Source organism: Chenopodium album, chromosome 5 (assembly GCF_948465745.1).
Source record: "Chenopodium album chromosome 5, dcCheAlbu1.1, whole genome shotgun sequence".
NCBI classification, from domain to species: Eukaryota; Viridiplantae; Streptophyta; class Magnoliopsida; order Caryophyllales; family Amaranthaceae; genus Chenopodium; species Chenopodium album.
The window spans coordinates 53,842,621-53,855,881 of record NC_137838.1 but is presented as its reverse complement, the minus strand read 5'-3'; the positions used below and the strand labels follow the sequence as shown (position 1 = coordinate 53,855,881).

The 13,261-nt window shown below is 39.6% G+C and overlaps 1 pseudogene; it reads left to right on the top strand.

Annotated features, from left to right (window-relative positions):
* The first annotated feature begins 377 nt into the window (after positions 1 to 377).
* On the top strand, positions 378 to 476 carry LOC145633533 (small nucleolar RNA R71; annotated as a pseudogene).
* The last annotated feature ends 12,785 nt before the right edge of the window (positions 477 to 13,261 follow it).

The window sequence follows — 13,261 nt, the reverse complement described above, 5'->3', positions numbered from 1 at the left end:
AAGAGGGAGGGGGTTGAGAGTTAGAAAGAGTACCTCTCCCCTTAAATTGGGAGGGAAGAGTCGAAGCTTGAGAAAAAGAAGAAGCGCTCTCCAACTTGGCTTTGATTGTGGTCACCTCCTTTCCCAAGTTTGTCATTTGGGAGGAAAGGTTGTTGATCGCATTTAGATGGTCCACCGAGTACAACGAAGATTTCTTGCTTGAAGAGTCTCTCTCCCCATCTTGCCAATCTCTACAGTACGTCACCATGTCCTTAATAATGTCCACCACTTCTTCTTTGGTCTTGTTCATGATAGGACCCCCGGCCCCCCCATCAAGGCATGACTTGCCTTGGGGACTTAAACCGCCATAGAAGATTTGGACCACTTGGTATGTTGGGATTCCGTGGTGAGGGCACTCCCTTTGATACTCTTTGTATCTCTCCCATGCTTCGTAAAGGCTTTCATTTGGCCTTTGATTGAACCCTTGAATCAAGGCTCTTGCCTCCGCCTTCTTTTTTTGAGGGTAGAAGCGGGACAAGAAGGCCTTTATAACATCATCCCATGTTCTCAAGGAATTGGGCTTCACCTCTTTATCTAGCCACTCTAAGGATCTTCCTATGAGAGAGAAGGGGAACAACTTGAGGCGGATGAACTCTTGAGAAACTCCGTTGACTTTGATGGTGTTGCAATATTTCTTAAATTCTTTAAGATGGTTCAACGGGCTCTCATTCTTAGCCCCACTATATTGCCTCCTCTCAATTAAGGTGATCATGGCCGACCGAATTTCGAAATCATTTGCCGGTGTTGTAGGCGGAGCTATACCGCTCTCAAACCTATAAGCACCGGGTATTCCTAGCTCCTTCAAGGCCACTCTCGGATTTTCGCCCATGCCTTGCTCTTCTACAATCTCTTCTTCACTTGAAGAATTATACCCCAAGGATCGATTAGTTATTCTTCTCCTTGAGAGAGTCCTTTCGATTTCCGGGTCAAAAGGCATAATGGATCGATCACAAGCTCTATGCATGCAAAACACAAAGAAAATATTTGTAGCACGGCTACAAGTGTAGCCTAAAGAAACAAAATCTTTTTTTATTTTTCAATTAAAATGAAGTAGACTCAACAACAAAAGCTAAGCACCAATAGCATTCCCCGGCAACGACGCCATTTTGACAAGAGGAAAATATATGTCGTTATCTACCCTTCACCCAAGTCAAACTAAATTTGTAAACACCTCACCAACCTTATATGAATATAGGGCAAGTTAAGGGTCGATCCCTAGGGAATGCAATGATGAAAACTAGAGTCTAAGTCAAGCTACCTCGAAGATGGAGTTGAGATTATGGTTGGCACTATGGAAAACTAAATCAAGTCTAATCAAGTAAATAAAAGGTCTAAACACTAGGGATATGGGTTCCACATGCAAGTTCAATGATAATGCTAAATTAGAGCTCAATCAATTAATTCAAGTATTGCAATGGACAAACAATAGTAGCAATCAAGAGAGTTCAAATGCTATCTCCTATAGGCCAATCTAGGAGTCACTATGAAAGGCAAATCAAGAAGAATCACAATCAAACCCAATCAATTAGAGCAACTTTCAAATCAATTATTCATGTCATTAAGAGTTGCAATGCAATCTAGATTAATCTTATAGGTTAATCACTCCTAGTCTAATAAATCACATGCAAAACTATGTCAACCAATTTAATTGCAACAAATCAATCAATCAAAGAGCATCAACTAGCAATTTCATTAATCAAACATGCTTCCCCCTTTCCCTAGCAACTAATCTACTCACTAATCATGGTGAAATTCAAGAACAAATAGCAAGAAATAGCATTGATCATCATTCTATATCAAAATCTAAGAGAATTCAAAATATTCAACAATATCAAACTCAAATCCAAAGAAAAACAAGCAACAAGCATAAATCAAATAGCAAGTAAGTAAGAGATGAAAGAAGGAAGAGATTCTCGCAAATATTGATGATTGAAAATGAAGAAATCCAAACTTGATTAATCAAATGTTGAGTTACAAATCAAAAACCAAGAACTTCTCTCTAACTTCTCTTTAAATTCTCTCTCTAAAACTAAGCTAATGAAATAATATCAAAAAGTTGGTTTCAAAAATGAATTACAATTCTATTTATAAGTAAAGAAGAAACCGGCAAATCCTGCGCCCTCTCCCGATGAATCCGCGACCGCAGAGAAATGGGTACGGAACCCTCCGTGGGCTATCTGGGCAACACCCGCGCCCGCGGCAGTATAAACCCGCGCCCGCAGCCAAAGATGTCGCGCCCGCGGCTAATCCCTTGCTCCCAAAGCTCAATCAGGGGGCCGCGGTCTCTTTGAGACGGAGAGCCCTCTCCAAGTTTCCCGCGCCCGCAGAGAGCCCGCGGGGCAACCGCTGGAAGTTTCTGCCAAAATCTGCCATTTGTGCTTCTTGAGCCCGCGCCCGCGGCTTCATTGACCCGCGCCCGCGGCGTGCTGGAAATACCTTGGAGACCTCTCCGAGGCCTCTCCAAGGCCTCTCTAAGCCCTCTCTAGCCACATGCTTCTTCCTTGCTTGGTCATTAAGGTCCCAACTTGATTCCTTTGCAATGGTGATTCTCCAAGAACCTACACAAGCAAACAAAGAAAGGAAATAAAAGGGAAAAAGAGCCAAATAAAAGGAAAACACAAGAAAAACACGAGAACCATAAAGAAAAGAGGAGAAAAAGAAACTAAAGGAAAAAGGACCAAAAATAAGAGAAGAAAGCATGAAAAAGGGAAAGAAATAACCCTAAAAGACTACCTTATGAGTGCCATAAATGACACTCATCATCATCTCTTAGCAAAGAATTGCACACACTTTTACTCATCCCCAAACTCCGAACTCACTTGACATGAAACCCGGGACCCTAAACACAAAATCGAGGGGAAATCAAGACAACTAAAAATGAAATAAATAAATAAGGAATAAAAAAGTAAAATAGAAAAAGAGAAATAACACTGAACTAATAAAAATTAAATAAAACTATACAAGTAAATAAAATCAAATAAATAACAAAATTACTTAAAACTAATAAAAACTATACAAGCAAAGAAAGTAAAATAAAATAGACTTAAAACGAATTAAAATAAATAAAATTAAATTAGAATACTTTTAAGGAAAAATAAAGAACGAAATATAACAAATCAAAAGCAAATAAAATATGAAAATAAACTAATTCTAATAAAAACTACGAACAAAACTAAAACACGACAAATTTACCAAATAAATAAGAAATGTTATTAAAGAGAAAACAAGAGAAAGGAAGGGAAATTAAGATAAAATAAACACGAAAATGACTCTAAAAATACTTCCTAAGAGTGACATAAATGTCACTCATCAAATTCCCCCAAGCTAAGCCTTGGCTCGTCCTCGAGCAAAGCTAAGGCAAAGAGAACAAGATGGAATTGTTGAAAGCAAAAGAAACAAAATAGAAACAAAGAGAAAGAATGTACACTAACTCACTCCCGCAGGAATCACGGATGCATTTAGCGTATGCATCAAGTCCTTTAAACCCCCATGTCGCCAAAGAGGACGATTAAGCTCTCGTGAGGGTTTCTAAGAGTTTTAACCCACAACTCTTGGCAACACATAACATTCAAGGCAACGGTGAAAACAAGAAAACTCGAGTTTTGACATTTCAAACCAAACACAAACAACGGGCTAAGTGCACAAGAATATAATCCTTTCTAGACATTAAAGGTAGCAAAGAAAAAGAATAGCTAAGGTTGGTACCCACATAAAGCATGCAAAGGGTAGAGAAATTAGAGGGACTTACACTCCTCCTTATCTCCATCAAAACTTCTGCGTCCTCACTAGTTTTGCATCCACTTTTAAGGTGATATCTCGAGATTCCTCGAAGGAGCCGGAAGAAATAATCAATGAAAAACATTTAGGCTACCCGACATCTTGGCATCAATATCCCACCAGTCGAAAAGAGGTCGGCTAATTGGAACCCCAATGCACAGTGCAAGTATCACCATGGTAGGGGCCATCTCACCGAAAACTGTTGGAAGCTTAAGGAAGCTATCCAAGACTTAATCGACAACAACAAGCTGCCATTGCCCCCTGCCATTAAGAAGCCAAGTATTGATAATGCACCTCTCGCTCAAGCCTTGGCTATCTCTGATGAGGAAAACGAGGTTGACCCCTCGTCTCTTATTAAACTTGTCAAAGGAATCCATGCCATCGAAGAAGAGGAGGAGATCTTCTTCGACGCCATGGATAGCCTTCCAGAACCGGCAAGTAAAGAAGACATACAATCACTCACATTGTCTATGATGGAAGGATCGCATTTGCTACGTGAAACTCTCAAGGCTATAAAGGAACTTCAGAAGAAATGCAACGAGGTTCCACTCCCGAAAGATGAACCTAAAAGAGAATTCACACCCATGGGACAACTTATGAGGCAAAGCGATTTCCTCTACAAGTCACCGAAAAACCCAAGAAGAGTGATAAACTCTACACTCCAATTGGGATCCCATATGTACAAATGTTCGAAATGCTCTCCGAGAGTGGCGAGATCAATACTCCCGAACCTAGACCATTCGAATTATTGAAAAGAAAAGATAGATATTACTGTCAATATCATCAATCAGGGGGCCACACTATCGAAAACTGTTTTAAATTTAAGGATTTAATTCAGAAAATGATTGATGAAGAGAAACTAGTCCAAGTTCCACAAGAAAAGGATGCAAATATAATGGAGTTTGGGACAGTGATAAAGAAGACGTCTACTTAAAAAACATGGTAGGACCTCCACCTTCGGTGTCATACGCGATGGAAGACTTTTGGGTTGAAGAAGACTCATCGATAGACGTCCTCACAAGATCCGGGAGAATGCAACCTCCCATTTCAACACAACCCATGCCAACCACACAACAAGTTCCCATACCTATCATTGAAGACAATGATATCGTCAAGCAGTTTAAGAAGACAAAAGTTGAAATGAACGTATGGAAACTTTTGGCGACATCCCGAGAACATAGGTTGGCTGTAATGAATGCGTTGGACAAAATAGGGACAGATTCTGACACCACTCCTAAGGGGTTGGCTAACTTCCTCACGAGTGATCTTCCTAGTCCAATCAATTTGATCACCTTTTCTGACAAGGATTTACCCCTAGAAGGTGAAAAACATTACAAGGCATTAAACCTCACGGTACTTTGCAAGAGAATGAATGTCCCTATTACTCGTGTAGACAATGGATCGGCCATCAACGTCTGTCCACTTAGAACTGCGAGGATGCTAGGCATAAGGGATGAAGATTTAACTCCGTCTACAAAAGGTATAAGAGCCTACGACAACACTCGTCGTCAAGCTCTTGGTAAAATTACTATGAATGTAACGGTAGGAGAAATAGAACATGCTACTACTTTCCAAGTAGTAGACATTAAAGCTTTATTCAATTTGCAGTTGGGACGCCCTTGGCTTCATGACCTAAAGGTCGTCCCCTCATCTCTCCACCAACAAGTAAAATCTATAGTTAGGGGAATCCCAATCACCATCGATGCTTCACCTATGAGGATCAAGTCTATAGAAAACCCAATAATTAACGTGGAGCACGAAGAGGATGATGAAGACTTTTGGGGCTTTAACAAAGAGGTCTCCTTAATCCAGGAGGATTAAAGGACCCCTCATTTCCATGACCCCAATTCCAACGTGATTGTAAATGCTATTATAAAGAAACAAGGACATTTTCCTGGGATGACCCTAGGAAAGAAGAAAGAAATAGCAAAACCACTGGAGTGACCTAGCGTCCCTAAATTAGACACTTTCGGACTTGGTTTCTAACCGACTCGGAAAGATCTCAAGCGAACCCAGGAAAAATCAAAGGCACGTAGAGACGCTCGCACTCAAAAGAAAGCAATCCCAATGGATCAGTACCCTCTTACACTTAATAGTCAATTTATAAAAGAAGGAGAGGACTATCCATGCCATGAATTTCCAGAGCCATTTGTTGTGAACGGCATAAGGCAACCGGGATTTGAGATTTTCTTGGATTGTTATTTCACGGATCTAATTCCAAGTACTGAAGATGATACTTGGATTGTTATTGAGATTTTCTTGGATTGTTATTTCACGGATTAGGAGAAAGCACCCCCATGCTTTGACTTTAACGTCATAGGATTATTTTTTGGGCGAGAAAAGAATGAGCCAACTTACAAAGAGGATAACTCCTCGCTCATTCAAACAGTCCTACAAAGCGAAAGATTCGATTCCTCAAAGCTAATCACTCCAGCGGAAGGATCACTACAAGGGTGGCGCAAGACCGTCAAGGTGACTACTCCAAGTGGAAGAAAGATATCTATCACGACAGGGCAAGGACCGATGTTCGAAGAGTCGTCTGAGTCTGAGTCGGGGTCTCTCCCTATAGAGTCATCTACGACTTTAGTAGTAGCACCTTCCCCTTCTATCTCTTCTCCTAGAATAGTTAGTGATCAAGTCCCTAAGGACATATCACTCTTTGATGTAATGATCTCATAGTACAATAATATATCTTCTTCTCCTTATTCCTTGTGTTCTTCTCTAACCCAAGATGGAGAGCATTGCTTAACTAACAATGAAAAAGACAAAGAACTTATTAAAGAAATGGAAACACTCGAAAAGAAAACACCGGTAATTGAAGAAACTGAGACGATTGATATCTCAAATGATTCAACCAATAAAAGAGAAGTTAAAATCGGACTAACACTTAACGAACAAGAAAGAACCGATTTAATTAAATTACTTAAAGAATTTATCGATGTATTTGCTTGGTCATACGAAGATATGCCAGGAACTAATAGAGAAATGGCTCAACACACTATACCACTAATTCCAGGAATGAAACCTGTAAAACAAAAGTTACGTCGAATGAAACCCGACATAGATCTTAAAATAAAAGAAGAGGTCCCAAAACAAATAATTGCAGGTTTCATCAAGGTATCTAAATACCCTGAATGGGTCGCAAACGTCGTCCTAGTTCCGAAAAAAGATGGAAGGGTAAGAATGTGTGTCGACTATCGAGATCTAAATAAGGCAAGTCCAAAGGACGACTTCCCTTGATCACACATCGATATTCTGGTAGATAACACGGCAAATCACGCACTTCTCTCGTTCATGGATGGATATGCAGGTTACAATCAGATTCTCATGGCAGAAGAAGACATGGAGAAAACAACTTTTATAACACCATGGGGCACTTATTGCTACACGGTAATTCCATTCGGGTTGAAAAATGCGGGTGCCACTTACCAACGTTCAGCAACTGCCCTACTCCATGACATGATGCATAAAGAAGTCGAAATATATGTCGACGACATGATTGTGAAATCAAAAGACCGTCTAGGCCATCAAGTAGCCTTAAGGAAATTTTTCGAAAGGCTAAGAAAATACAATATGAGGTTGAACCCATCTAAGTGTGCTTTTGGAGTCACCTCAGGCAAGATTTTAGGTTATGTCATAAGCTCCAGATGAATAGAGATAAACCCAACCAAGATTAAAGCAATCATGTCAATGCCACCGCCCAAAACCGAGAAACAGATTCGAGGATTTATTGGTCGGTTGCAATACATAAGTAGGTTCATATCAAAATTGACGATGATATGTGAACCAATCATCAAAACTCTTAAGAAGAATGTACTAGTGATATGGGACAACGAGTGTCAAAAATCCTTTGAAAAGATCAAAGCCTATCTCGCAAATCCTCCCATATTAGCACCAGCACTTCCCGGAATACCTCTTAGGTAGTACTTAATAGTTACCAAAGAGACAATGGGAGCTATGCTAGCACAAGAAGTAGAAGGAAAAGAAAACGCAATCTACTATCTAAGCAAGAAAATGCTCGAATATGAAGCACGCTATACACCACTTGAGAAGTTATGCCTCGCCTTGGTGTGGGCCACAATCAAGGTAAGACATTACATGCTAGTGCATATCGTCTTTGTAGTCTCCCGATTAGATCCACTCAAGTATATATTCGAGAAATCTACACTCAATGGACGCATATCGAGATGGATAGTCAATTTAGCCCAATTTGATGTAAGGTTTATGCCGCAAAAAACTATCAAAGGATCTGTGGTGTCAGACTTTATAGCGGACTTTCAAATAGAAGACTCGACACCAATACAAGACAATGAATTTCCAAATGAAGACTTGATGGTCACTGAAGATGATACTTTGACCTTGTACTTCGACGGAGCCTCAAACCAAAAAGGATGTGGCGTTGGAGTATTACTAGTGTCACCTAAAGAAGAGCATGTTCCAATCTCCATAAAGCTTGATTTCGACGTTACCAACAACACTGCTGAATATGAAGCATGCGTGGTAGCCCTTGAAACAGCTTTGGCATTGGGAGTAAAAAAGTTACGAATATTCGGAGACTCTTCATTAATCATCAATCAAATATCTAAAAGGTGGAAATTAAGGAACAAAAGTCTAGCCCCTTACCAAACCTATCTAGAAACTCTTACTGATCAGTTAGAGAAGGTAAAATACACATATCTACCTAGAGAAGAAAATCAATTTGCTGATGCCTTGGCAAGACAAGCCTCGATGGTTAGGATTCCCACGAAAATCGAGCAAATGCCTCTAACCGTAGAGAAAAGGCACAAACAAGCATACATCCAGGCTATAGAAGATGACGAAGTAGTCCAAGACGATGAAGAAGAAGAAGAACCGTGGTACACGGATATACTCAATTATGTCAGCAAAGGAGAATACCCTCCCCATGCTAACAAAAGAGAAAAACAAGCTTTAAGACTCTTGGCTTCCCAATACGTACTCATAGACAACGAGCTACATAAAAGGGTACCTAAGGGTCGAGCTCTCTTATGTGTAGGAAAAAAGGATGCACAAAGAGCAATGAGGATAGTCCACGAAGGAATCTGTGGCACTCACATAAATGGAAAAATGTTAGTCCAAAAGATAATGCGGGAAGGATATTATTGGACTACAATAGATAGGGATTGCCATCAATATGTAAATTTACAACATGTTCCTCCATCCTTGCTCTACACTTACACGTCTCCATGGCCATGAATATATCTTAGTAGCAATTGATTACTTCACAAAGTGGGTCGAAGCGCAATCACACGCTAAACTCACTGCAAAACATGTGGCACTCTTTATTGAGAGAAATATTATTTGTCGATACAGAGTCCCACATGAAATGATAAGTGACAATGGAACTCACTTTCAAGCCGAATGTGAAGAATTGCTACAAAAATATGGCATTCAACACCATCATTCTTCCCCTTATAGGCCTCAAGCAAATAGAGCAGTCGAGGCAACTAATAAAAATTTAAAGACTATCATCGAGAAAATGACGGAAAACTACAAGGATTGGCCTGACAAACTTCACTTCACATTGTGGGGTTACCGCACGTCAATTACACATCAACAGGAAATACGCCATTTTCCTTGGTATATGAATGGATGCCGTACAACCTGTCGAATTAGAAATTCCATCTCTACGCATCGCGTTAGAGAGTAAACTCGATGAAGTTGAATGGACTAGGGCAAGATATGAAGAATTAATTCTACTCAATGAAAAACAACTAGAAGCTTTACATCACACTCAGTGTTATCAAACTCGTATGGCTAGGCATTTTAATAAGAAGGTCAAGACAGGAAACATCAGAGTAGGAGATTTAGTGTTAAAAGCATTAAGGAAAAATGTTTTAGATCCAAGGGGAAAATTTGGACCTAATTGGTCTGGACCCTACGTTGTCAAAACAATCCTGTTAAGAGGTGCAGCAAAACTAACTGATATGGATGGCAATGAGTTCTCAAACATGACAAATCTTGACCAACTTAAGAAATACTACCCATAATTACTTGAGTAGGATACTCAAGAGAGCTATGTTTGTCCTGATTCCTTAAGAAAGGATACGTAAGCAACCCTTTACGGGTGCGGCCACTTTATTTTTTACAAAAAATCTCGCATCCCAGAAATAATTAAAAATGCGACAGAAGATCGACGGAACATCGGCGTCACAGAAAAAATTATGGTGCCAGTCGATGACCATCAGCGCCAGACGACGGCGTCCGTCGCCTGACACCTGACTGCCGAGGCCGGCGCCAGTCTCGAAACCGTTGTGCCAATTCACAGCTAAATTCTGGGAATATTTCGGTGTTTTTCAGAAAATTTTCGACTTCCGTACTCGAAAAAATTTCTGGAAAATTAATTTTTTTTTTCGGTTTTCATTGCTTTAATAAAATTAATTTAAAGTAAATAATTTAATTAAAAGCTGAAATTCCATTAATAAAATAAATTACATTATTGATGGAATTTAAATAAAGCTTAAATAAATTAACTTTAAATGAAAAAAATAAACTAAGTCTAATAATTGGAAATTAAGCAATGCTCCTAATCCTCTTTTTCTTTCTTAGCCCTTTTCCAATTTTTGTCTGATTCTTCCTCCTCATCCATAACCTTAGCTAGTAGGCATCCTTTAGAGGTCCTACATTCAATCTTGGAGTAGATAGTTTCCCCCTCATCTAGGACTCCATGTTTCTTTTCTACCCAAGCTTTTTTTTTCTGTGGTGTCAGCTTTCCTTTTTCCCTTATCTTTTGTAGTACTCTTCTTCCTAGGCATTGTAGGTGTTTTGAATTCAATTATTTCACCTAAGCGTTCCCTAACAGGAGCCACCCTGTCACCTAGACGACTCTTCACATTAGTTTTACCCTGATTTTTCTTTACGTCCTTTGAAGGTTTCTTCAAAAGCCACTTTTTCACATCATTAGGCAAGGAAGGAGGAACCTTTTGGGTAATTACTTCCCATAAAGGTTTGGCACTCCAATAAGCATCAAATTTGTCTACTTCTTGGGAGATAGGGAACTCGTAAGGAGGACGAAGATCTCCGGAAGGAATTGTCTAAAGTAGGCCGTATTATCTTTTTACCCTGCAGGGATAATAAAAAGTCATACGGGACAAGCTTGGAAGACGGCAGAAAGGTTGCTTGTTGACACCAACCATCCTTTCTATTTTCCACCAAGGGATGACCCACTTGATGGCAAAATTGCAAGATTCGAAGACCCTCTTCTACTCATGGCGCCCCATCTTAGAGAATCATTTCTTCCTCCTCACGAAACAATTTGGAGTATACTTCTCAATGTTGTTTGGAGGACTAATTAACTCCAGCCTTTTCATTAGCCACATCTGTAAAAAAATGCAATGCAAATAAATTATTATTACTATACAAAATATATTTTTGATTTCTGTAATTAAAAATATTATTTTTCTACCTGTAATAAAATTGGAGAGCCCCGAAAAGGTGCTTTTGGATTCCTCTTTAATTCATCTAGACTAATCATAGTCTCTCCAACTATTAAAGGCATTGGATTTCTCCCTGATTCAATTTGGTCCAATACGGTGGTTATAATTGATTGACCCTCATTACTTTTACCATTAGTAAGGAAAAATTGATTAAGCATACAAAATAAGAAAGCCCTTCTTCTATAAACATGAAAAGATTCGGAGTAAGGTTTATCAAAATAATGGCGAGCAAATTCTTTCAAATTAACTATGCTACCATCTACTATTTTTGATAAATCCCTGTCTTTTAAATTGAAGAAGAGTTCAAAATCCTTATGATAATATGCATCTATTCTAGGGATTACTACAAGATCGATTGCAAGGAAACCTAAAATAGCACCAAATTCTTCCGGCAAAGGGCTAATTTCATCATACCCTATTCTAAAGCGATGCGTATCTACATCCCAATATTCTAGAGCGGTATGAATAAAATCTAAGTCAAGATCTACCCCTTTGATACCAAAATACCCCCCAAGTGAAATACATCTAATTCTTTTCTTTCTTTGGCGTTAAGAGACCGACACCATTCATGGGTGTAATTGGTGAAAGTTTTTGAGACTAGAGACATGATATTATGTTTCTAAAAGCTAAGAAATATTTTATCTACTGAAATTATGAAAAGAATCGGCTCGGCAGAGGGCTATTTATGCACAAAATCAGAGCAGTTTTAATCTGGGAAGGATTCGGAGTAAGTGCTATTTAGGGCTAGACGCTACTATTGGCGCCTGACGCTAGAGCTTGGCGCCAAACGCTAAGGCGCTACACCAAAACGCGTGGCGCCAGCTGGCGCCAATTTGCTTCATCGTACGCGCTTTCTAGAAACCACGTTTTTAACTTAATTCGAGTGTGCTAATGACTTTACGGCTTCCTTATCTTTTTCTAAATATTCATTTATTCCTTTTTTTTAATATAGCTATTATATTAATTATATTTTTTTTTTGGATTTTATTTAGACTAATTTTTTATAAATCCAATATTTCATTTGACTTTTCCTTTTTAATTTTTTTCCTTTTTGGGGGAGAAATCGGATACCCTCCATCAATAATAAAAATGACGGAATATTTTTGCGCAAATTATTTGTCACATTTTCTTGCACACAATAATAATAAAAAAAATTAAAAAAAAAACATAATAAATAAAATAAACTCATACTAGTATATATATACAAAAATGAGTCTAACAGGCAAAGTTCTATACAAAGTCAAGATAAAATAAATAAAAAACATAGGAACAAACTACGGCGCCGGGGGACGTAAACCCATCATCGCATAAAACTCTTCTGTACAAGGACTAACCTCTCCACCAGCTCCGGCTCCAGCTCCAGCATCAGCTCTAGTCTCCACAGAAGGAGGAAAGCTCAACGTAGGACCAGTCCACCCGAGATCAACCTGAGGCTGAGGCTGCGGAGGCTGCTGCGATGACGAGCTAACCTCGTACATCCCACAACCTCTAAGAGCCGAGGTAGCCTATCCCTGGCCTACCGGCGCAGCATGTGCACCCTTAGAGGAAGAACCTGAGCCCTCTATCGCTTCAGTAAGGCAGCCTCAGAGCGACCTCCCCTACCTCCCGAAGTAGTGCGGCGACGTCTCGAGATAGACATCGCCGGATCCCTCCGCACCTCAGGTCTCGTGCGGGTACGAGAAGGAATGAGCTGACCCTGAAAAAGAAATTAAAATCAAAAACTGGCAAAAAAGAAACGGTAATACAAAACATGTGAAGGGAAGACTACCTCCTAAACTGCGTCGTCTCGACGGCAGGTAGCCACGTTCCTAATCCGGACAAGCTGGCTCCGGGAGGCATCTATATATCGTGCCATCGCCAAAACCACCTCGCGTGAGAACTATCAAAGAAATAAATCAGTAAACATGCATAATATATATGGACAAAAGTTGCAAATAAACAAGCTTACCCGAGTCTGGTGGCGAGGAATCGATCGCTCTACGAAGCGCTCG